Source organism: Balaenoptera ricei, chromosome 8, assembly GCF_028023285.1.
Source record: "Balaenoptera ricei isolate mBalRic1 chromosome 8, mBalRic1.hap2, whole genome shotgun sequence".
NCBI classification, from domain to species: Eukaryota; Metazoa; Chordata; class Mammalia; order Artiodactyla; family Balaenopteridae; genus Balaenoptera; species Balaenoptera ricei.
In genome coordinates this window covers 5,574,099-5,599,200 of record NC_082646.1, presented here as the reverse complement: position 1 = coordinate 5,599,200, position 25,102 = coordinate 5,574,099, and positions in this window count along the sequence as shown.

The window sequence follows — 25,102 nt, the reverse complement described above, 5'->3', positions numbered from 1 at the left end:
TGGGAATGTTGCCTGAATTCCACAATCTGAATCAACAGAGTGGACATTCCCAAACTTCTCTCTTAGGCTGCGGTCTATTGTCTGATCAAAACTGTAGATTGTTTTCTCATTAAAAAAAAAATAATGTAGGGGACTTTGTTGTCACTTTTTTCTCTCTCATTTAATTGCCAAATACAAGGTGTGTCTTTTAGCAGGGAAAGCTAGTAGCATGAATCATTTGATTGACACCAGAGTCACAGGCAAAGGGCAAAGAAGAGAATAGTAAAGGAGGCACTAGGCTAAGCTGACCACAGGGATTGTGTTCATTTATTCATTAAACAAATATTAGTATTAATTCTATATCCATGATTTATAAATTTTATATCAAGAATGCAATATTCATTTGTTATATGTATATATTATATATAACAATATATAATATATTACCCTGACAAATATTTGTGGAATAATTATAAAGTCAGATACCATATATGTTACATATGTTTGTGTCTTTGTTAGATAAATATTGAGATGATATATAATATGCTAGTGGCCTTAATATAAAATAAATCTATATAGTACATAGATGTTATATGCTTAACATAAATATATACAAATATGCTGAATTATTACCTATAGAATGTATCCATATGTAATATATTAATATAGACTAAAGACATTCATTCAACAACCATTTATTTTGGTAATATATCTTGGTAGTTTGGAGTTTGGACTCTGGCAACTGACTTTCCAAGTTCAAATCTTGTTCAAATCCACATACTAGTTGGGTGGCCTTGCAAGTTACTTAACCTATGTGGGTCTTGATTTCCTCACATGCAAAATAGATATAATGATATTCGCTACCTGATTGGGGGTATTAAGAAATTTTAATAAACTAATCCTTGAAAAATGTTAGAAGAATACTAGCATGGAGGAGAGTTTGACAAATCGTGCACCCCATCTGGGCAATGCTGGAGTTATGATCTAGTGAGACAGACAAGCAATAAAACAAGGGGTTAAGAAGGTAAAATCCAGGGTTGAGGAGTAGGGGACACTGGTGGAGGAAGGAGATGAGATTCCTTCATTCCAGCCCTGGACTCTTTTTACAAAAGAGTTCAAGAAAGGACCCCTATTAGCTAAGAAGAAGGAGGGCCACCACTGATTTGAGAACAGTAACCCCTGCTATTATCAACTTCTATTTTTCATTTGGTTTCTTATCAATCTGGGAGTATAACTAGTTTATTTCTCACCCAAAGTTAATAGATTTTGAGAGAAGAGGGATTTGGGCCTTTAATATATTACCCAATATGTTTACTACTTCCACAACAAACTTTATATGCTACAAAAAGAATTTTATGTAGCATCAACTCTGAAGCTGTTAACCTCATTTTAGGTTAATACCAAATTTGAATCCTAAGCATTATTGAGACCCTCTAAAACCATGATCCTGCCTTTGGTTGAAACTTAGGTTGGATTCAGAGAAGTCTCTTTCTCTCTAATAAGAAGTTTACAGAGAGGGTTTCTAGAAATAATGCTACTTCATCTTCATCCACTCATTTTCTCAGCTAACTCTGATAGAATTTCTGATATAATCTGATTTATTAATGAACTCAATCCTCCTCCCAGGCCCAGCTCACACTAATCGACAATTGATCAGGAGGGTAAAGAGTACAAAGGTTTTCAGATGAGAAACAAAATGTTTGTCTAGCCCTAGAGTCTGTTAGAGCTTCAGGTATTTTATCCCAGAACTCTTACATATTCCAGACTTAATAAAAAACCCAGGCCTTTATGCTAATTTCTATAAAACTTTGATTTCCCAAAGGATGTTGGAAGGGTCACTTAACTAAGGACAAAATGACCTTGAAGGAATAGTAGTTTCTTAATGAGGTCTTCACAGGAAAAAGCCATATATACATATGGAGAGAGAGAGAGGAAGCAAGGTGAAAAAAAAACAATCCCCAGATTAATGAAAGAGAAAAATATCAGAAATAACTGCCCAATAAGTTAAGAAATTTAGTTCCTTAGCAGGAAACACAATGTGCTCAGATTCACAGCTATTGACTATGGTAAGACTGGAGAAGATGAGATCAGATAGGATTAAAATATTGTTTGCTCAAATAATAATGAGCAATATAAATTGGAAAGAGTGTGTGCTCTGGAAAAGAGTCCTGAGTTTAAATATCAGATCTATCACTTTCTAGTGATGTGACCAGGAATAATGTGAAGAATAAAATGAACTTTAGCTTCCCTATCTGATCCGTGCCTCCCTGGATGGCTCCTTATGATGACTGACAATTGTGCTCATTAATCTCTCTGTTCCATACCCAGCACATGAGAGTCATGAAGTGCATGCTACTTGCTCTTGTAGGAAACAGCACGTCGTAGCAGAAGGAAGATGGCATTGGAACAAAGTAGGTGGCATTTCAGAGACATGCCATCCACTGACTGGCTCTGTCGTCTTGGGTTCAGTTGTCTCATTTTAAGGAAGGGTTTATAATACGCACCAGGCATTACATTAATGTGGATTAAATCAAATTACACAGTCTCTGGCCTATAGTATGTGCTCAGTAGAGGTGGATTTTGTTTTATTCCCAGGGTTCTGAGCACAAGAAATTCCAGTAACAGCTCTGCTACTGCTTAATTGGGCCCCAACCCCATCTACTTCCCTGGGACAACCACCAGTGCTCAAATACTCCAGGAATAGGAAACATTAGTCAGGTGGAGAGGTAGGAAGGCTTTGTAGAGAGGGAAACTTAAGCTGATAGGACACTTCACCAAAGAGTGGAAGATATACAGGTACCCTATTCCTCAAAATAGCTCTGGGCCTCGAGCCCCGGGAAAGCAAGCTACTCAGCCCTCCAACAGCTCATGGCAGACGAATGGCTGCTGTGGGCTGAGGAGCGGGGGAACGTGTTTGTCTTCCAAGGGATCCTTATAAAATAATTGGTGAGGGTAGTCTTGGGTTACTTTAAATGTATAAACTGTTTATTTTTGCAGTGCTGATTGGAAAGGCATGGAGAAGGGCTAATGCACTTGGGTTCAGCGTTTATGCCTTCTGAGAGGCTAAAGGCAGGGTTCACGACTGTGCAGGCATCCTCCTTCCGGAATAGATATTCTTCCCCCCAGTGACACAAGGCCATGCCGTGTCACCCTACTTCCTCTCCTTCAAACCCAGTGGGTACAAGTAGTAACCATCATTCTTGAAGCCTATGCCTGGAAGGAATTTGGGGAGTATTCGCATGTGGGTATTCCAAAAGATTCTCTTGTGCTCATTCCCACTAATTGGTTGGGGGGAGGAAGCAACTGTTTTCAGTCAACTTTGCATTCAGTTGAACTTGTCCCTACATCAAGACTTAATGAGGAAGTTTTTTTTTCTGAACAAATTCATCATAACTAATTAATAGTATGGACCATAAAAATCTGTTCATTTTTGTGAAGCATAAAGATAAAGTGAAATCTGTCAAATAATGATAAAAACAATAGTTAACACTTAATACATGCTTATTAGGTGTCTGGCATTGTTCTGAATACTTTATAGGGATTAACTTATTAGTTCTCATAATAATCATTGTGAGAACTAATAATTATTGTTCTTCTTTACAGATAAAGTAACAGAAGCACGTAGAGGTTAAATATCTTTGGGAAGATACTTAAGTGGTGAGACTAGGAAACATTTGACACTGCAATTTACAATGCAGCAGCTCTGATTCAGAGCCAGCCTTTTAGACTTTGCTGCAGGAGGCCATCTTTTTTATTTTTACCATAGAAATTTATTAGACAGAAGAGCATTCTATAAACACTAGAAATACTGCAAACCAACGAGGTCTCGATCTCAGCAATGGGAGGAAGACAAGAAAACAAATGCTTTTAGTGAAGTAAGCCACCAAGTTTTCACTCAGTAAATAAAATCCCAAACTTGGCTGTGATTTCTTGGCCCCAAGCAATTTCCAAGTCCTTAAACTCATACCAAAGTGAACTCTTAAAGCAGTAAGACTGCATCCTTCCTACTGTCCCTTTAAGTTGTGACCAAGATAGATATTGGACAAGAGAGATCCTCCCAGAGATCAGAAAAGGGGCAACATGATTAGTTGACCAAGGAGCTCCTTACAATGAAAGGGCAAGGAACCCTTATTATTTAAGCAAAGATTTGAATCATATTTTTATATTACAATTAAAAGCATCTTAACTTTGTATGATTGACTCTTGAACAATGCAAGGGTTAAGGGTACCAACCCTCAGCACAGCTGAAAATCCACATATAATTTATAATCAGTCCCCCATATATACAGTTCCTCCATATACGTGTTTCATCTGTATCTCTCCAGTTCTGCATCTGTGGATTCAACCAACCACAGATAATGTAGCGCTGCAGTATTTACTATTGAAAAAATCTGCATGTAAGTGGACCCGCACAGTTCAAACCTGTATTGTTCAACAGCCAACTGCAAGTGGTCTCATATATTAATATGCATTTGTAAACTGTAGTCATTGTTATAAAGGAGAAATGTAAGGTAATATGAAGACATATCTGAAGTATGATTAGAATTTCACATTGTGAAGTGGATATGGGCAGGATGGTTCATGGATCATAGAACCCAAATAAAAGAAAGTGGGGCTTGAAGACAGGGAGTAACACTTTTGGAGGGAGAATAAAGTAAGACCAGAGGCGTAGGGAGGAGCAAAAATGTGTTCTTTGTTATGAAAGAAAAGGTATGCCTGGAGTAAGTAAATAGTATAGTCAGAATTCCTTAAGGGCAATTAAATAGTTAATTGATAATGACTGAACCCACATGATGAAATAATCATGTCTAATTTCATAAATAATTAACTTATGCAAAATAAGCAATTTTAAAAGTTAAGAGAGTAGTTGCCATTTCTGCTTTGATCACTGTCATATCCAAGCAGATATGGAACTGGTCTAGCAGAATAACTGGTGTAGCAGGAGTTCAACACTCTTAACCAAATGAGTAACTGAATTAATATACATTATACCTCTGATAGTAGTGTACAATCCCACTAAATTTAGGATCTATAGCAAAGGAAAATGTCCTTTTGCTAGGAGCTTCTGAATCCTTTTTATTTTTTTAATTTGACCTAGGATAATTGTTCTTTGGATTAAAATTTTTATTCCAACACAAGGTTTTTTCTGTTTTGGTTTTTGTTTTTATGTTTCCATATGCAAGTTCTCAAAGTTCAAGACTTTTTATAAAAGACTCCAATTAACATTTTTATAACTCTAGACCAGGAACCTCTAAAATTAATTACTCATAATTTAATTTTCCTTCAAAACATGCACTGCAAGTGATGAATGTAGTTGCTGGCAACTTGTTTGAACTGTGTTGCTGCTGTTTATATTTTTGCGTAGCAGGGAGTAAAGGGATTCTATATTTTTAGCAAGAAGAAAACAAAGGATTTAATTTTAAAGTGAAAATGAGAGCCCCTCAATCTTTAGGGTGGATAGCAGCTCCAGGTGAATTTTCTGAATCACCCTTTATTCCTATTTTCTCCGCCATCTTGACCCTAAGTCAATGATGCCTCATCACATCTCTCCATTCTCACTTCTTCCTGTTAGAAGCAATGTAAAACCATGATGTAGTAATATCTGAAATATGCTGGCCACAAAGGATTCCTATTTTTTAAGAAGCAAGACAAATCTTGTTTAATATAAAATAATAACCAAAAGCTTATTAATGTAGTTGAGAGGCTTAGCATTAAAGAGATAAAATAAAATCTAAAAGGCACAAGAAAAAAAAAATGTTTAAATAAAAAGCACAAGAATATACTAAAAAAAATTAAAAGAAAAAAAAAGAAACCTGGCAGGTTTGACACAAATTAGAAGTTTTAGATATTAAAAATAGCCATTTAAAAATATCTAATAAATGGTTGAAAAAGCAGATTAGACTAAAAGAAATATAGCACTAATAAATTATGTAATATATAATAAATATGAATAAACTACTCATAATAGAGCAATGAGAGACAAAGACAAGAAAAACATGAAAGAAGTTATGAAAGAGGATAAGAGGGCTTCCCTGGTGGCACAGTGATTAAGAATCAACCTGTCAATGCAGGGGACACAGGTTTGAGCCCTGATCCAGGAAGATCCCATATGCCGCAGAGCAACTGGGCACATGCACCACAGCTACTGAGCCTGCACTCTAGAGCCTGTGAGCCACAACTACTGAGCCTGTGAGCCACAACTACTGAAGCCCACAGGCCTAGAGCCCATGCTCTGCAACAAGAGAAGCCACTGCACTGAGAAGCCCACACACTGCAACAAAGAGCAGCCCCTGCTCAATGCAACTAGAGAAAGCCCACGTGCAGCAATGAAGACTCAACACAGCCAAAAATAAATAAATAAAATAAATAAATTTATTTTTAAAAAAAGAAAGACAGAGGATAAGAAATAGGAAAGCTGGGATGAGATGTACCAATATATATCCTCTAGGAATACCAGGAGAAAATGAAAAGAAAGGGTAAGAGGAAATTTTTGTGAAAATAATGGCAGTGAAATGTTTACAAGTTATGAAATATCTAACACTCAGGTTCAAGAAGTATAATAAAACTAAATCCTAAGCAGTAAATAAATAAATACACTCAAAGATAAGATATGTCAAGGTTAACTTTAGTCACCTAAGAAAAATGAAAGATTATAAAAGCAGCCTAACAGAAAAGACAATTTACTTACCCCCCCTAAAAAAGCACAACAAATGAACCGAGAGGTGACTTCTTCACAATGAAGATATAATACTCAATCTAGAATTCTATACCCAGCTACCTTATCATTCAAGAGTGAGAATAAAATAAAGAAAAATTTTTAAAAAAACCTCATTGAAAGTGTGTGTATGTGTGAACTTCAAGAAAATTGAACCCAGAACAAAATAATCTGAAGAAAAAGAGCAACAATGATGAGGATGAAAGGTAAAAACATAAATGAACATAAAGTAAAGATTGACTAAAATTCAATAATGATAAAAAATACCAATCACCAATTTGGATTATATAAAACAATGTGAGCAAGGGAATGGGGAAAGATCAGAGTAAAAGTGTGCTAAGATCTTTGTACAATTAGGAAGAAGGTATGGATATTAATTAACTTTAGATGTTTAAGTGCACTGTACATGCTAAAAATTTGAACAGAATAACTAAACTAATGAAAATGGAGTATGTTACTTCCAAAGTCACAGAGGGAATTGAGAAAAAAAAGAAAACAAATAGAAAATTAAAGTATAGAGTCCTAAATAATATAATAATAAATCCAAATATATCATTTATGAAAATAAATTGATTACACTTTCTAGTTTAAAGACAAAGATACTTAGACAGGTTTTAAGTAATCAAGTTATATATTCTTCTTCTATTATGATCAAACGGACCTACCACCTTGCTTATAACAGTTTAAATCTGAAAAGAAAAATAAATAAATAAATAAAACAAATAACTGAAGGCAGAATTTTAAAGGGAGCCAAATTTGAAAGAACAGACAAGAATGAGATGGATTTACTATTTATATTGGTTAAGTTTGTGGGTGACTGAAATCTTCACAGCATGCACAGAATGTTAAGAAACAGAAATTTATAGAAAACCTTGCTATGTTTCAGGCCTGAAGAACAAAAAATCAAAGTTATGGATAACTAGAGCCACTATGGGAGATTTCCAGAAAAGAAAGAGCCAGATAAAGAAAATCCCAAATTCTGTGTGTTAACTCTGTCAGGCTCTAGTTTAAGTATGTGTATGTGGGGCAAAAAGCAAACAGTTCAGTTTATGATAAAATAACTGGCCTGCTATATGAACTGACTACCAACAGACAAATTTTACAGTCTAAGTCCACAAAGTTAATTGCTCGTTAAATAATTAAAAAAAAACTTTTCAAGGTGTATATCATAATCCAGAGATTCAATGATATAACATTCACAATATTCAGGATACAGTACAAATTGCTCAACATATAAAGAATAAGGGAAATGAGACTCACTCCAAGGGTATTATTCGAAGCCAATCCCAAGATGACACAGATATGTGAATAAGTAGACAAAGATGTAAAGTTGGTGTACAAGTATGCCTTATGAGATAAAGAAAAATATGCTGGCAATATATGTAAAAAACACAAAACCTCTGGAGAAGTAGAACTAAATGAATATTTTTCTAATTAAAAAATACAATAGTGGGTTCCACATGGAAGAAGTTTGGAGTGACCACTTCATTCTAACAAGTAAACGACTGAGCAAAATGAAAAATAAATAACTCTTCCTGGATCCATATAAGAGGGGAGGATACAGGGCAAACTGTTGCCCCCAAGATTGGACAATCAGACAACAAATACAGAAAGTCACAGCTTATCAGAGCAGACACTCAGGGGAAACCAGAGAGGGAATCAGTGTTGGTGCAGGAAAACTTAAACTGTAATTGACAAGTTGCTGAAGGCTTAGTGTGGACAACTCTGAGAGTTAAAAACTCCAGGGGAACACAGCCAGAGGTGGGAGGGAGTGCACAATATTGTGATATTTACCTCCAGGAACTCAACCAGGTCCCCACAGTAAATTATGGAGAAAATTCCCCTCATGTTTCTCACATGGGGAGAGGAAAAGAAACCATTTTGAAATATACCAGAGCACTCTGCTTTTCTTCACAAGGCCTGCCCTCAAGGAAAACTAGGTAACCAGAGCCAAACCTGCTGGGTATTATCAGAGACTAACTGACCTGAAGGAAGGCATATACCCAACTCCAATGAGCTCTAGCCATTTTTGTCTCCCCTAGGCAGGGGAGAAAAAAATGGATAAACACTTGTGAAGTTCACAATCCAGAGAAATGGGCTCACTAAAAGACTGAGCCCTGACTATAAGACTATGGAATGCTTCCCTACCCCAACCCTTTACCACCACATTACTAACAGTCTATTTATGGCAGCTCCTTTCACCCAGTACATCATGTCCAGCTAACAAGAAAAAAATACAAGACATACTAAAAAGCAAAAAACAAAACCACAGTTTGAAGAGACAGAGCAAGCATCAGAACCAGACATGGCAGGGGTGTTGGATTTATCAGACTAGGAATTTAAAACAACTATGATTAATATGCTAAGGCCTCTAATGGATAAAGAAGACAGCATGCTAGAACAGATGGGCAATGTAAGCAGAGAGATGAAAATCCTAAGAAAGAACCAAAAAGAAATACTAGGGATAACACATTGTAACAGAAATGAAGAATGCTTTTGATGAGGTTATTAGTAGATTAGACACAACTGAGGAAAGTATCTCTGATTTAGAAGATATAGCAGACAGAATCCTTGAAAACTAAAAAGAGAACAAAGACTGAAAAAACAACAGCAATTCCAAGAACTAGGGGGCAATTACAGAAGGTGTAACATATGTAATGGGGATGCCAGAAGAAGAAGATACAGAGGAAAAAAACAGAAGAAATATTTTAAACAATAATGACTAAGAATTTCCCCAAATTAATGTCTGTCAGACATCAACCACAGATCCAGGAAACAGAGAACACTGACCAGCAAAAACACCATAGAAACTAAACCTAGGCAAATAGTCTTCAAACTCGAGAAAAATCAAAGAAAAAATCCTGAAAGAAGCCAGAGGAAAAACACATGTTACTAAAGAGAAACAAAAATAAGAATTGCATCTAATGTATCTTCAGAAACCATGCAAGCAAGAAGAGAGTGTATAGATATTTAAAGTGTTGAAGGAGATAACTACAAACCTAGAATTCTGCAAAATTATCCTTCAAAATTGGAAGAGAAATATAGACTTTCTCAGGAAAAAAATTAAGGGAATTTTTGACCTGGCTTGCAAAAAATGTTAAAAGAATTTCTTCAGAGAGAAGTAAAATAATATTGGTCAGAAACTCAGATCTCCATAAAGTAAGAAAGAGCATCAAAGTGAAGTTAAAATAAAAACTTTTATTTTTCTTAGTCTTAATTAATCTAACAGGTAACAGTTCAAAGAGTAATGCCAACAATGTCTTGGATTATGTATGTTTATGTATTTATCAATTGTAAACATTATATTACATATATTACATATAATATATATTATCAAAAGTATATAAAAAACTACTATTTGAGAAGACTACCAAGAGACAAATTTGATAATTTAACATATACGGTTGACCCCTGTACAACATGGGTTTGAGCTGTGTTGATCCACTTATATGTAAATTTTTTTCAATAAATAAATACTACAATACTACATTATGGTAGGTTGGTTGAATCCATGGATGTGGAACCACAGATACAGAGGGCTAACAGTAAAGTTATACACAGATTTTCAACTGTGCAGAGAGTTGTGGCCCCTAACCCCCTCGTTGTTCAAGGGTGAACGGTAGAGATAGATAGATAGATAAGTAGATAGATAGATTTATGTAGGCTTATATATAAATGAAATGAATGACAGCAATGATACAAGAGACAGAAGAAAAGGATTAGGATTTTGTCATTTTAGGCACCTACACTCTCTGTGACATGGTATAGGGTTATTTGAAAGTAAAATTTTTGGAGAGAAAAATAATAATAAAAAATAGAGCAGAAATCAGTGAAATTGAAAACAGAAAATCAATAGAGAAAAATCAATGAACCTAAAAGTTGGTTCTTTGAAAAGAGCAATGAAATCAATGTCTCTACCCAGGCTAACTAAAGAAAAAAAAAAAAAAAAAAAAAAGGGCAACAACACAAATTACTAATACAGAAAAAAAAAAAAAAAAGAGAGAGGACATCACTACAGGTCCTAAGGGCACTGAAAGGATCAAAAGGAATATTATGAACAACTCTTATGCTCACAAATTTGATAACTTAATGAACTGGACCAGTTCCTCAAAAAAACACAGTCTGCCAAAACCACATAAGAAGAAATAGACAATCTGAATGGGTCTATGTCTATTTTTAAAAACTCAATCAATAACTAATAACCTTACAAAACAGAAGCACCAGGCCCAGATGAGTTCACTGGTAGAATTTAATTCTACCAAATAGTTAAGGAATAAATTACACCAATTATCTACAATCTCTTTCAGAGAATAGAAGCAAAGAAAATATTTCCTAACTCATTCTGTGATGCTAGCATTACTCTCACACCAAAAGCAGAGAAAGGCATTACAAGAAAAGAAAAGTACAAACCAATATCTCTCATGAACATAGATGCAAAAATCCTCAACGAAACATTAGCCAATTGAATCCAACAATGTATAAAAAGAATTATACACCATGGCTAATTGGGATTTATCACAAATATTCATGGCTAGAAAAACATTTGAAAATAAATTAATGTAATCCACCACATCAACAGGATAAAAAAGAAAAATTACATAATCATATCAAGAGATGCAGAAAAAGCATTTGACAACATCAGGCACTCATTCATGATTTTAAAAACTCAGTAAACTAGGAGAAGGGAACTTCCTCAACTTGATAAAAAACTATCTATGAAAAACCCACAGCTAACCTCATACTTAATGGTGAGAAATTCAAAGCTTTCCCACTAAGATCCAGTACAAGCAAGGATGTCCTCTCTCACCACTCTTTTTCAACATTGTACTGGAATTTCCAGCTAATATAACAAAAGAAGAGAAAATAAAAGGTACACAGATTGGGAAGGAATGAATAGCTTGTCATTGCTCACAGATAACATGATCATCTATGTAGAAAATCCATAAGAATTGACAAGAAAATTTCTGGAAGTAATAAGCAATTCTGACAAGGTTGCAGGATACAAAATTAATATACAAAAGTCACTTTCCTGAATACCAGCAATGAACAACTAGAATTTGAAATTTAAAACACAATACCACTTACATTAACATCCAAAAAAATAAACTACTTAGGTATAAACCTAACAAAATATTTATAGGTTTGTATGAGTGAAACTACTGATGAATGAAATCAAAGAACTAAATAAATAAAGGAAAAGATATTTCATGTTCATGAATAGGAATACTCAATATTGTCAAGATGTCAATTCTTTTCAACTTGATCTACAGATTTAGTGCAATCTTAATCAAAATCCCAGTAAGTTACTTGATGAATATCAACCAACTAATTCTAAAGTTTTTATGGAGAAGAAAAGACTCAGAATAGCCAACATATTATTAAAGCAGAACAAAATTGGAGGACTGAAACTACTTGATTTTAAGATTTACTATAAAGCTACAGTAATCAAGACAGAGTGCTATTGGCAAAAGAATAGACAAACGAATCAGTGGAATAGAATAGCAAGCCCAGAAATATACCCACATAATCAGAATCAACTAACCTTTGACAAAGGAGCAAAGACAAGACAATGGAGAAAAGATAATCTTTTCAATAAATGATGCTGGAGCAACTGGGTGTCCACACACACAAAAAAAGGAAAAACGAATCTAGACAGAGACCTTATTTCTCTTACAAAAATTAGGTCCAATAAGATCACAATACTGAATGTAAAATTCAAAACTATAAAACTCTTAGAAGATAATATAGGAGCAAACCTGGATGACATTAGGTATGGTGACGACTTTTAGATAAAACACCAAAGCATGATCCATGAAAGAAATATGGATAAGAGCTGGACTCCATTAAAACTAAAAACATCTGCTCTGCAAAATGCAATGTCAAGAGAATGAGAAGGCAAACCAAAGAATGGGAGAAAATTTTGCAAAAGACATAACTGATAAATACTTGTTATTAAAATATACAGAGAATTCTTAAAACTCAATAAGAAAATAACTACCCAATTAAAAAATGGGCCAAAAACTTTCATGGACAACTCACCAAAGAAGATATACAGATGGCAAATAAGCACATGAAAAGATACCCTAGGTCATGTGTCATCAGAGAAATGCAAAGTAAAACAACAATCCACTATCACTACACACCTATTAGAATGGCCAAAATCTAGAACATGGAAAACACCAAATGCCGGTGAGAGTGTAGAGCAACAGGGTCTCTTATTTATTACTGGTTGGAATGCAAAATGATAGAATCACTTTGGAAGTCAGTTTGGTGGTTCCCTATAAAACTAAACACACTCTTACTATATGATTACTATATGGTTACTATATGATTCAGCAGTTGTACTCCTTGGTATTTACCCCAAAAAAGTTAGAAACTTGTGTCCATACAAAAACCTGCACCCAGATGTTTAAAGTAGCTTCATTCATATTTGCCAAAACCTGGAAGCAACCAAGATGTCCTTCAGTAAGTGTGTGGATAAATAAACTGGTACATCCAGACAATAAAATATTATTCAGTGCCAAAAAATAAATGAACTATTAAGCCATGAAAATACATGAAGGAAACTTAAAGGCATATGACTAAGTGAAAGAAGTCAATCTGAAAAGGCTACTTACTGTATGATTCCAACTTTATGACATTCTGAAAAAGGCAAATCCTTGGAGAGATTAAAAAGATCACTGGTTGCTAGGGGTTGGGGATGGGGGAGCGAGGGGTAAATAAGTAGAATGTGGAGAATTTTTAGGACAGTGAGAATACTCTGTATTATACTATAATGAAGGATATATGCAATTATATGTTTATGCAAAGCCATACAATGTACAACACCAAAAGTGAATCATAATATAAACTATGGATTTGGGGTGATTATGATGTGCTGATGTGAATTCATCAGTTGTAACAAATGTATCACTCTGGTGAGGAGTATGGATAACGGAGGAGGCTATGCATGTGTAAGGGTGTTACTGAACCCAGGTCCGGCTGTTCTCTGCTCGGAAGCCAATTCTCGAGAGACAAGTGTTGGTAGAAAAGCAAAGGATGCTTTATTTCGGAGGCTGGCAACCGGGGGTGGGGTGGTAGGGCAGATTCCTGTCCAAAGGCCGACTTCCCCCGCCCCCCGACAATCAGGGAGCAAGAGCTTTTATAGACAGAGGGAGGGGGCTACAAGCAGAAACAATACGGTCAGCTCTGACAGTCATCTTGAAATTGGTCATCGGTGGTCTGACCAGCGTCACCTCGATTGTTTTAGGTACAGTTAATCTTCATTTCCAGGGTCGGTTTGTTCCCATTTCTGTGAGGCCAATTCTTGGAATTGTGGCAGCTTATGTCATGGCAACAGCCTGGTCATCATGTAGTTAACTTCTTCCACCAGGTAGGGGTTTCAGTATCTATAACACAGCTCACGGAATATGACTTAGAACATTATCTACAGCCCTTAAGGAGGAATGAAATGTCCATGACTCTGTTTAATGACTAAACTATTATTATTTGGTCTCCTTTGACTGTTTCCCTTTGTTTCTGCATTTTCTCACTTCTCTGATTAAACTTACTTTTTGGCTAAGGTTTTTCCACAGACAAAAGGCAGGCTGAGGACATGGGGGTGGGGCAAGGACCACAGTGTCCTGCTCCGTCTCAGGGGCCGGGAGTATTGGTAAGTTCCCCTCAATTTTAGTGTCAACCTAAAACTGCTCTAAAAACTTTCTGTCTTAACACAACATTGTAAATCAACTATACCCCAATAAAAATTTTTTTTTAAAAGTGTCTTAATAAGATGAAAGTTAAACCAAAAAAAAGTACGATATCCAGAATAAACAATTTACTGGGTGATTTTTACAAAATAGTGGAGAAAACAGAGGACCATTAGGATAAATCAATAGCAATTATCCAATCTAAAGAACAGAGAGAAAAAGGATAGAGGGCAAGAAACCTTAGAGACAGTACAAGAGGGACAGTATTAGAAGTTCTAACATTGTTATAACCATTAGGAAAAACAGTATGGCATTTCTGTAAAAAATTAAGACTATAACTAACATATCACCTAACAATTCAATTCCACCCCTGGGTATATATCCAAAGGAAATGAAATCAGCATCTCAAAGACATATCAGTATCTCAATGAAGATATTCATATTCATTGCAGCATTCTTCATAGTAGCTAAGATATGCAAACAGCATAAGGAGACCGAAGAATGGGTAAGGAAAATGTGAAAAAATACTTCTTTTCATATATATATAAATATAATTAATATAAATATATATGGAATATTATTCAGCCTTAAAAAAAGAAGGCAATCCTGTCATTTGTGGAAACATAGATGAACCTTGGAAACATTATACTAAGTGAAATTAGCCAGACACAGAGAGAGAAATATTGTATGATCTCACCTATACATGGAATCTAAAAAAAGTCAAACTCAGAGCGAATTTTGGAGATTATGGATACTTTCACTGTATTGATCATGGTGATAGCTTCATAGGTATACACATATGTCAAAACTTATCAAGTTGTACATTTAAAGATAAAAGTCTACAAGCAAAGTCACTGTGCTCAGGCTTTATAGCAAGTTCAATTAAAATATCAGATAATAAATAGTCTCTATTCTACAAATTGTTTCAGGAAATAGAAACAGAAGAAATAATCCTCAGATCACTTAACAAGGCTAATATTATCTTGAAACATTACTAGAATAAGACAGCATGAGAACAGAGACAGTTAAGTTATACCAAGATTTAGAGCAGATCAATACCTTGCCGTGGGTCCTCTGCTGAGCCAAAGGATGAAAAGGACATTCAGCAGCACCTCCTATGCAGTGAGATTTACGAGGGTCACTGAAAGGCACTCTGGCTCCAGGGACAGCAGCAGACCTCAGCTCCTCCCGCTACGTACGCTCCAGCTGTTCTACTCTGGAGGTTTACCAAGAAACCAACTGTTTAGAGACAATTTAATTGTGACGAGCCCTCATGGCTAAGTGGTCTTTTATTAGTCCAAATGGAGTCCCATGCATCAGCAGAGGCCACCCTCCCCCAAGTTCCCTTCCAGTGCTTCCCTATTAAAGTGAAATATGGTTTTAATATAGTCACACCTGGGGGAAGTGCTCTCTAAGTCAGCAGTCCTGGGATGCCCACCCTCCCCCATTTAGGACTGCTCCTATTTCTTTATTCCTCAGGGCTGGGTTTGGCAGATTTTTGAATGATTACATTAGTTTTAAAGTCAATAGAAACATCGCATATGAAAAGCGATGACTTCAGTCATAATTTAAGTGAAAAAAAAAAAAAAAAAAGAGCGTGGGGGTGGGGAAGAAACAACAAATAGCCCATAAAAACAAGTTTTTAAATTTCTTTATTCAGTATAAAAAATAAATCATAAATAATACATTGGGGAAATTGAAGGGTAAATAACTCCATCAAATGCTTGTTTTAATGTCTCCTGGGCACCTAGAAGCATAGAAAAGTCTACAGTGGACCAAAGCGTGTTGGTCTCAGTATCTGTGCATGGGATGGGCGTTAGAAGGACTGTTAGTGAGAAAAACACTTCCAAAGCTCCACTTTGATTTCTGAGGCAAATTAAGCTACCAGAGGTAGAAAGTAGAACTCATTCAATGAACGTATCTCAGACAAGATGTTTCACCAGCTCCTGAAAGAACTTCCCAACACTCTCATACTTGGACAAATCTAGTTGCCTGCATTGGGCAACTAAGCAATATATTCCAATTGGTAAATCATTTTCTCCATTCTCAATCATGTTACAAAGGCTCAGAGCAGTAAATAACTTTGGAAAGGTCACACAGCTCTCATCTCTTGGACTCCAAAGTCTGTGCTCTTCATGTTTATGTTACAATAATCAGTGGGTGAGGATACACCCCCCTTTCTTTAGAATTTCTTTATCAGTCCTTAATCTGGAGCTGTCTTTGATATTTCCAGCCTCCTCTTGTATTTGAAAGAAGTCAAGAGTATGGCCAGAATGAGTTGCTTAGTAGTTCCCCTCACTCCACATCTTGGATGATCAAATATCCTTTGGTGTATTTGAAATATTTAAATTCCTGAGGAAGTTGTATCCACTGATCTATATCTGCAGTCCAGTATAACTTTTATGGTTGCAAAGTTCAAAGTGTCACCCATTCTCACCTTAAAATACCACAGGGCTTCATAGAGATCCAACTCTACAGGGACCAGCAAGTATCTTTGAGCTGTGCCTTGGGAAATTCACTGTAGTTTGCATTTCCTCCTTAAATAGCTTGGCAGTTCTTGCTGCAGAGAAAGACCACATGGCAAACAAGAAAAAAAAAAGAGACTGATGAAATCCAATCACCTAATTCCACCAGAAAAGAGAGAGAGAGCAAGGGAGAGAGACAGAGATCATGCTGAGCGTAAGAGAAATTTTTTTGATTTACTATCAGAAATTTCAGGTTAAATTCCACACTCCTTTTTTCACACATTCAATCTTTTTCTTTTTTTGTTGTTGTTTCAAAAGTTGTTATTTTTCTTTTTTTCCAGCTTTACTAAGGTATAATTGACAAATTAAAATTGTATATATTAAAGATGTACATGTGATGGTTTGATATATGCATACATTGTGAAAAGATTACCACAATAAAGCTAATTAACACAACTATCACCTAACAGTTGTGTTTCCCCCCCCCCCCAGTGTGATGAGAGCATTGAAGATTGACTCTCTTAGCAAATTTAAAGTATATACTGCATTGTTAACCATATTCACCATGGTGCACCTCAGTTAGCTAGAACTGATTCATCTTTTGACAGTGTGTACCTTTTGACCAACTTCCTTCCATTTCCCCACGCCGCAGCCCTGGGAACCACTGCTGTACTCTGTTTCTATGAGCTCTACCCTTTTAGATTTGACATATAAATGAGATTATATAGTATTTGTCTTTCCCAGTCTGGCTAATTTTACTTAGCATAATATACTCTGGTTTCAGCCATGTTGTCGCAAATGACAGGACTCCTTTCTTTTTTACAGCTGAGTAATATTCATATATATATAAGTATAATGTGAGATATATATGTTTCACACTTTATTTATTCATCTATTGACAGACACTAAGGCTGTTTCCGTACCTTGGCGATTTTGAATAATGCTGCAAAGAACATGAGAAGCGCAGATATCTCGATATTGTGATTTTATTTCCTTTGGCTATATACCCAGTGGGATTGGTGGATCAAATGGTAGTTCTATTTGCAATTTCTTGAGGAAACTCCATTCTATCAAAAGGTACCATTAAATAATTTTTAATATATTCACAAATATGTGTAACCATCATCACAGTCAATTCTGAACGTTTCATTACCTCAAAAAGAAACTCTGTACCCTTTAAATATCACTCTCTTACCCCCCCCCCCACCTCCCCTGACCCAGCCCTCAGTAACTGTGCACCTGCTTTCTGTCTCTATAGATTTTTCTGTTCTGGACTTTCGTAAGAATGAGATCATATAATATGTGGCCTTTTGTGACTGACTTTTTTTCACATAGCATAATGTATTCAAGTTTCATTTTTATTCCAGCCATCTTAGTGGGTGTAAAGTGGTAACTCATTGTGGTTTTGATTTCCATTTGCATTCCTGATAGCTAATAATGTTCAGCTCTTTGCATGTTCTTATGGCATATACTTATCGGTTATTTAAATGTCTTCCTAGGAGAAATGTCTATTCAGATTCTTTACCCATTTTTTTAAATTGGGTTAATTATATTTTTGGTATTGTATTTTTAGAGATTTTATATATCTTCTACATACAAGTCCCTAATCAGATATATGATCTGCAAATATTTTCTCCCATTCTGTGGGTTGTCTTTTCACTTTCTTGCTGGTGCCCTTTGAAGCACAAGTTTTGTTTTGATCAAGTCTAATGTATCTATTTTTTTTTCTTTTGCTGCTTATGCTTTTAGTGTTATGCTTATGAATCCTTTGCAAATCCATGGTTACGAAGATTTAGCCCTATTTTCTTTGAAGAGTTTTATAGTTCTTGCTCTTAACATTGAAGTTTTTTATTCATTTTGAGTTAATTTTTGTATATGGTGTGAACAATTGTCAAACTTTATTCAGTATAAATAGTTTTGGGCATCCTTATTGAAAATCAGTTGAGCATAGATGTATGGTTTAGTTTCTGAACTCTCAATTCTATTATATATATATATTCTTGTGCCAGTACACATTGTCTTGATTCCTGATGCTCTGTATGAGTTTTGAAACTAGGAAATGTGAGTCCTCCTATTTTCCTCTTCTTTTTTAGAATTGTTTTAGCTTTTCCACAACTCTTGCAATTTCATATGAATTTTTTTTTTAAACATCTTTATTGAAGTATAATTGCCTTACAATGGTGTGTTAGCTTCTGCTTTATAACAATCATATGAATTTTGTAATTAGTTTATCAATTTCTACAAAGAAGTCAGCTTGGATTATGGTAGAAATAGTATTGAATCTGTAGATCAGTTTGAAGAGAATTGCCATCATAACAATGTTAAGTCTTCCAATCTGTGAAAATGTTTTCCCACTTATTTAGATATTTCTTTAAACAACATATTATCGTTTTCAGAATGTAACTTCTACCCTTGTTTCATTAAATGTCCTATTATTTTTGATACTATTGTTAATGGAATTGATTTATTTTATTTATTGTTCAAAGTAAGTGTATTAAGAAGGAATTAAATATTGTATATTGGCCTTGTATCCTGCAACCTTGCCGAACTCATTTATTAGTTCTAATAGTTTTTAGTAGATTTGTAAGGATTTTCTATACACAGGATCAGGCCATCCGTGACTAGAGCTAGTTTTAGTTCTTTTCAAATTTGATTGTTTTTTGTTTCCCTTGATTAATTTATCTGGCTAGAACTCCCAATATAATGTTGAACAGAAGTAGTGAAAGCAGACATTCTTGTCTTTTTCCTAAGCTTAGAGATAAACTGTCCAATCTTTCACCATTAAGTACAAGGTTAGTTGTGTGTTTTTCAAAAATGCTCTTTATCAGGTTGAAGCAGTTTCCTTATATTCTTAGTTTGTTTATTTTTTTTTTATCACAAAAGAGTTTTGGATCTTGTTAAATCTTTTTCTGCATCTATTGAGATAGTCATGTAATTTCTGTTTTTTATTCTACTAATAAGATGTATTAAGTGAATAGATTTTTCAGATTATAAATCAACCTTGCATCACTAAGATAAATCCCACTTGGTCATGGTGAAAAATTCCTTTTATATGATGCTGGATTTGGTTTGAAAATATTTTGTTTAGGTTGTTGCCTCCATATTCATAAGAGATATTGTTCTGTTGTTTTCTTTTCTTGTGATGTCTTTGACTAGTTTTGGCATGAAGGTAATAGAATGAGTTGGGAAGTCTTTCCTTCTCTTCCATTTTTGGGAAGAGTTTGTGAAGAATTGAAATTAATTCTTCTTTTAATGTTTGGTAGAATGCAATGGTAAAGCTATTTGGTCCAGGGCTTCACTTTGTGGGTAGTTTTTTGTTTGTTTGTTTGTTTGTTTTGTTTTGTTTCTCATACTTCAATCTCTTTACTTGTTATAGGTCTATTCAGACTGTTTGTTTCTTCTTGAGTCAGTTTTGGTAGTTTGTGTATTTTTAAGCATTTGTCCATTTCATCTAATTCATTTTATATATTAGTGTATGATGGTTCATAGTATTCCTTTACAATACTTTTTATTTTTCTAAGGTCAGTAGTTATGTCCCCTTTCATTTCTGATTGTTTCAACTTGAGTCTCTTTTTTTCTCCTTTTTTGCTTGGTCAAGCTAGTTAAAGGCTTGTCAATTTTGTTGAGCTTTTCAAAAAAACAGCTTTTGGTTTTATTGATTTCTTTCCATTGTTTTCTATGCTTTTTTATTAATTTCTGCTCTAATCTTTATTATTTTCTTCTTTCTCTGGATTTATATTTAGTTTGCTATTCTAGTCCATGTGAATTCATGTGAAAGTTTTGATTATTGATTTGAGATCTTTCTTTTTTCTTACCAAAAGATTTCATAGCAATAACTTTCCCTTAAGCACTGCTTTAGCTGCATCCCATAAGTTTTGGTACATTGTATCTTTATTTCCATTCATCACAAAGTATTTTCTGATTTCTCTTTTGATTTTTTCTTTTTCCATTGGGTATTGAGAAATATATTATTCAATTTCTACTTGTTTGTGGGTTACCCATATTTTCCCCTGTTTTTCTAATTTCATTCAGTTGTTGTCAGAGATTTGTATTATTCCTATTCTTTTAAATTTATTGAGGTTTGGTTTATGATATATCATACGGTCTATCCTGTAGAATGATGCATGTTCACTTAAGAAGAAAGTACATTCTATTATTGTTGGGTAGTGTGTTCTACGGATGTCTGTTAGGTCCAGTTATTTTATAGTGTTGTTAAGTCTTTTATTCATTTGCTGATTTTTTTTCTTGTTGTTCTATCCATTATTGAAAGTGGAGTACTGAAGTTTCTAACTATTATTCTTGAATCATCCATGTTTCCCTTCATTTCTGTCTGGTTTTCTTTCATGTATTTTGGTGCTCTGTTATTAAATACATATGTATTTATAATTGTTATATTTTGCTGATGAAATGACACCTTTTTATTATAAAATATTACTCCTTATCTCTAGTGACATTTTTCATTTTAAAGTCTATTTGTCTGATATCAGTATGGACAGTCCAGCTTTCCTGTGATTGCTGTTTGAATTACATGTCTTTTTCTATCCTTTTACATTAAATCTATTTGTGTCCTTTAATCTAAAGTGTGTATCCTGGAGACAACATAGAGTTGGATCATATTTTTCATTTAGTCTAACAGTCCCTGCCTTCTAATTGGATTGTTTAATTTATTCACATTCATGTTATTATTGATATAGTTGGATTTATGTCAGCCATTTTACTTTTTGTTTTCTAACTGTTGCATGCCTTTTTTGTTTCCTGTTTCTAATTTGCTGCTTTATTTTGCATTGAGTAAATATTTTTTAGTATAGCATTTTAATTCCAATTACAATTTTTTCAATATATTTTGGGTTTTCTTAGTGGTTGCTCTTAAGTTCACTATACATGTATTAAATTATAATAATCAGATACACATTTATATTAGCTTAATTCCAGTGATATGTTGGTTCATTACTCCTATATATCTCTACTTCTTCTTCTTTTTTGTTATATTATATATAATGACGCATTATGTATAATAAATAATATATAAGATATAAATAAAATATTATATATATTAATGTTACAAACTCCAAAATATATTGTTATAATTATTAGTTTACCATCTGTCACTGTTTCCATAGTCCATTACCACTTTGCTCCCATCCACTTCCTTTGTAACATTATTGGCAAAAGTATTGCACATATGTTGCAATTCTATATGCTGTAGGCCTAAGAGTACATTATATACATACATAATAGAGTTATTCCTCGCCCCCATAGTGCTAGGGCTCTGATATTGTTTCTCAGGGAGGTGCAGCTTTGGGCATGCCCACAGTCACTCTGGGGTGGCAGTGGTACTGGGAGGGTTCTCTTAATCTCTTTCCCTGACCACACTCTGCTATTAAACTTCACTAATTGCCAGCTGATGGTTTCATTGTCTTCAACAATGTTCTGGAGTATATATTTCTTTGTAAATTAATCCAATCAAAGTGGGGCCCTTTGGAAAGAATAGTTTCTGAGGTCAGTGTTTGATATTTGTTCTGATGCCAGGAGGGCTCCTCCCAGCTGTTTGATTTCCAGTTTCTCTACTGCAAACTAGCCAGCCTACAGTCTAGGGTTGTATCTTCATCAGATACATGAATCTCCTTCCAGCTGCCTTTCACCACACTGCCACTGCTCTTGAGAGAGCCTTTAGGACTAAACTGTTTTATCCTCGTTTGCAAATGAAGTCAGTTCCTTTGGGAAAAGATCAAGAGCTATCTGTTTTATGGTCTGCTCCTTCCCCCTGACAAAAATCTCTGAACCAGGACTCTGGAGCCGGGGGTGGAGACTATGCAGTCTTTTCTCTGAGTGATAGTTTCTTTCCAGGAGCTGAAAACTCAGTGGAGAAAAAGGCAGCAGTCTGAGATCTTCTCAGCTTGTCTCTCCTGGCATGGATCCACTGCCTCAAAAACGAGGGGAAGGAGTATCAGGGCCCCAGGATTATCAGTATGCGATGTGCAGTGCAGAGCCTTCATTTCACGAGTGGGAGTTGAGCAGAAGCAGGGAGCCCCTGCCTCCCAACCACGCACCGAGAACATAGCCTCAGCAACGGGCAGTGAGGATCAGGATGAGAAATTCTGAAGTCCTGCTTCTCTTGGCATAAAGCCCTTTGGCTGACAGCTGGGTCAAGAAGGAGCCCTGTATTCTTGGCTGCAGAAGTCTGGAGCGGAATCTCCTCCTCACCCCGCAGGAAGGTGGGAGAGAAGGAGCAGCCTTGGTTCCAAAAAAGAATTTGAAGAAGAATAGATACATATCTATGTATAATTGAATCACTTTGCTGTACAACTGAAACTAACAACATTGTTAATCAACTATGCCCCAATATAAAATAAAAATTTTAAAACAAGAAAAAAAAAGACTCTTGCCTTTCTTACCGAATTTTCATAGATTTTCTTAGATGTTTTTCCTTCATTTTGTCTTTGCTTTTAGGGCAAACATCATAGGTCTTAAATGGTTGTTTTTTATAATTTTCACAACATTCACTGAGGTATGGGTCGATGGAACTCCTCATGTTTTTATGCTGGAGACCAAATTTTCCATCTTATCATCTCATCTCATTAATTTTACATCATAACACTTGTCACTGTTATACTAGTTATAATATATAAATCTAGCACCTAGTTATATGTTCTCATATTTTGAATATTATTATGCATTTTGTTTATTGTCTCTCTGCCCCTATACACACAAAAATGTAAGCTCCATGAAACTCAAACCAAAAATCTAGCCTCAGAAGATTTTCCTCAGAAGTTTGAGAGGAGAATGGCATCCATGAAACAAAAGTAGAATATGATAAAACAAAAACTATCAGAGAATAAGAAAGAACCCTTGAAAATTCAACATAAAAAAAAAATTACAGACCAATATCACTGATGAATATAGATGCAAAATCCTCAACAAAATACTAGCAAACAGGATCCAACAACACATTAAAAGGATCATACACCATGATCAAGTGGGATTTATCCCAGGGATGCAAGGATTCTTCAATATACACAAATCAATTAATGTGATACACCATATTAACAAACTGAAGAATAAAAACCATATGATCACCTCAACAGAGGCAGAAAAAGCTTTTGACAAAGTTCAACACCGATTTAGGATAAAAACTCTCCAGAATGTGGGCCTAGAGGGAAACTACCTCAACATAATAAAGGCCATATATGACAAACCCACAACAAACATTCTCAATGGTTAAAAACTGAAAACATTTCCTCTAAGATAAGGAAGAAGACAAGGATGTCCGCTCTCAGCACTATTATTCAACATACCTTTGGAAGTCCTAGCCATGGGAATCAAAGAAGAAAAAGAAATAAAAGAATACAAATTGGAAAAGAAGTAAAACTATCACTGTTTGCAGACGACATGATACTATACATAGAGAATCCTAAAGATGCCACCAGCAAACTACTAGAGCTAATCAATGAATTTGGTAAAGTTGCAGGATACAAAATTAAAGCACAGAAATCTCTTGCATTCATATACACTAATGATGAAAAATCTGAAAGAGAAATTAAGGAAACACTCCCATTCACCACTGCAACAAAAAGAATAAAATACCTAGGAATAAACCTACCAAGGGAGACAAAAGACCTGTATGCAGAAAACTATAAAACACTGATGAAAGAAATTAAAGATGATACAAACAGATGGAGAGATAGATCATGTTCTTGGATTGAAAGAATCAATATTGTGAAAATGACTATACTACGCAAAGTAATCTACAGATTCAATGCAATCCCTATCAAACTATCAATGGCATTTTCCACAGAACTAGAACAAAAAATTTCACAATTTGTTTGGAGACACAAAAGACCCCGAATAGCCAAAGCAGTCTTGAGGGAAAAAAATGGAGCTGGAGGAATCAGACTCCCTGACTTCAGACTATACCACAAAGCTATAGTAATCAAGACAATATGATACTGGCACAAAAACAGAAATCTAGATCAATGGAACAGGATAGAAAACCCAGAGATAAACCCACGCACCTATGGTCAACTAATCTATGGCAAAGGAGGCAAGGATATACAACGGAGAAAAGACAGTCTCTTCAATAAGTGGTGCTGGGAAAACTGGACAGCTACATTTAAAAGAATGAAATTAGAACACTCCCTAACACCATACACAAAAATAAACTCAAAATGGATTAGAGACCTAAATGCAAGACTGGACACTATAAAACTCATAGAGAAAAACATAGGAAGAACATTCTTTGACATAAATCACAGCAA